Here is a 2,524-nt window from a genome sequence, read left to right on the forward strand (position 1 = left end):
CTGAGCAATGCAGTGAGCCTGGCTGGCCCCGGCCCCCAGCTTTCCCAGGAGCCCATCGCAACCCACCGGTGACCTGCCTTACTGAAGTACTTTTGCAAAACTTCAAGAGGAAACACGATCGTGTGGTTAAATCATGCGACCAGGAACACGATGTTCTGGGCACGGCGCCCAGCGCGGCGCGGGCAGCCGCGGCGGCAAGGGGGGTCCACGCTCCTTCGGCGCTTGAAGCTCCCCAAGCGCAGGGTGCTCTGGGGCAGAGCTGCCGGGGCAGAGCCTGCCGAGGTCTCTCCACCTCCCCTCGGTGGTGGTGGAAGTGGTGGCTCTAGTTGCTGACGACCACCAAAAGCAGGACCAAGGAACCGAGGGACGATTGGCCACATGAGATGCTGCCGGCACAGCTGATGCTGCCCCACACAGGGAAACTTCTGTGTTCAAAATTCACCGAAAAAGTCAAACCCTTAATTACCAGTGCACAGCTGCTCTAACACTGCTGCAGTGGTTACAAGATAATAAGGCATAGATTCCAGAACTTATCCCTTCATTCCAGAACCATACCCTTGGATCTTAATTGGGATGAGAAGTGGAAAAATAGGGGTAATTTACAGTCAGCTGCAGCAGAGAATACCTAAAATAAAAAATATGAGGAATAAGAATCCTGATTCAGGAAGCACCTTCTTAACAAGTTCGTGTGCTGCCCCCAGCCCCTTATCTGTCAGCTGGTTCTCCTTTGCAAGAGCAGACAACCAACAGCCCATGAACATGCTGCTCTGTAAGGAAACCATCTACCCCTGGGTATGGCATGAGCTCAGCAAGCACATAAAACCAACTGGAGCACTGACCGGGCAGACGAAAGGCGGTTAGGACGCTTGTAAAGACAGGAATCCAGCTCCTACAAGTTGTCCTAGACTTCTCCTGCCTGACTCCTCACTTCCAAGGGATGCTTCCCTCCCTGAGCACCGTAATCCCAGAGTAGAGCCTCCTTCAAGAAAAGTCCCTGTAAAGTGAGAGAACTTCGTCCCACATCGCAGCCGAGTTGGAGGCAAGCACCTGACACCCTCCCCTCCCAATTCTGTGTTCAGTGTACGCACGCAAGCCAATGCGTATCTTGACAAAGACCTCCAAATGCTTTTGCAACAGTGAAGCAGCATGCTCCCTCTAAAAGGCACAACAGAGCGATTTGCTTAGAACACTAGGAAAGCTGAGAACAAAAACCTGGGCATCTATTCCCACGCTCTCACCAAAAGACAACACTGTCAACATCACTACTAATAAGTCCAGTTGTGTGGGAACCCAAATAGCTCTTCAAACATAAAGACACCACAGAGACAGCAGCAGCTTTTCTGTATGGCAAAACGATCGCCCTGCGCCTGCTCCTTGCGCTGATGACATCGCGGTAGCCCCGAGGAGCTCGCTGCAGCGAGACGGGCTGCAGAGAGAGGGAGAAGGCAGAGCTGTTCTCCCAGGCCAGCCCTCCCCAAGGCACTCTGACGCGCAGCGCCTCGGCTGCCGACATCCTGGGGTGGGCTCCGGCATCTGCTGCCAGAGCTGTGACGAACAGAAGAGGCAGCAGCAGGTCTGGGGCTGCGGAGCTGGCAGGGCACTCCGCACCTCCCGGCTCCGCACACCTCCAGCCCCAGCTGGGTGCCTGCCCGGGGCCATTCGCACTGTGAAATGCAAGAGCCGCAGGCGAAGAACAGCTTCAGAAATCCTCACCTTCTAGTGACAAGGCAGGAGAAGGATGGGAGAGGCACAGTGAGATTCACCCATCTCACACCAAGGGTAAATTGGAACAGCCTGTTCTTTGGCAGGACACGGACAGTTTACTATTCCAGTTACTGCTGGTTTATAGCGGGTGTCTGACAAATAATAAAAGTGGAAAGTGTCTCAGGTACTTGACTTCGGCTCTCTACCCGCAAATGGACTGATTGCAGATAAACCTATGTGCACAAAGAGGGTTTTTTTTTTTTGCTGCAGCAGCAGCGTAGCTGCTGGAAAACTCAGCTGAGCACTGCACAGGACTGGGTGCAAAGCTGGGCACAGAGCTCTCTAGGGGAAAGGCTTCACGAATCACAGCCAAACGAGACACCTGAGAAGTCCCAACTCAATACACTACCAAACTTCCCATTCATTTGGAGATTTTTTTTTAATAGACTTTTCATACTCTGAAACAAAGAGTAAACATCTAACTGAAAACCTTGCCAAGAAAAAAAACATTGCAGAAAATACATTTTGCTTCCCTACTCTGAAATTTTTTTTACATGCCAAAATTAATGAAACTCAAAAACTGTTTAGGAAAGCACCTCTGCTCTTGTCACCTCCCCCCCAGACTGCAGTTTTGGCAGACATCACCAAAGCCCACCTGAGAACAGCAAAGGAATCCAATTTCACTACAAAAATATACCGTTGGTAAAATATAAGCCCGTATCAGCATGTTACATGTGTGCTTTAAAACACGGAAAAGATGTTGGTGTGACAAAAAAAGACATGGGACTGCCTAGAAAAGAGGCAGGGTTGGCAGGCCCAC

Source organism: Phaethon lepturus, unplaced genomic scaffold (genome assembly GCF_000687285.1).
Source record: "Phaethon lepturus isolate BGI_N335 unplaced genomic scaffold, ASM68728v1 scaffold36671, whole genome shotgun sequence".
Lineage (NCBI taxonomy): Eukaryota > Metazoa > Chordata > Aves > Phaethontiformes > Phaethontidae > Phaethon > Phaethon lepturus.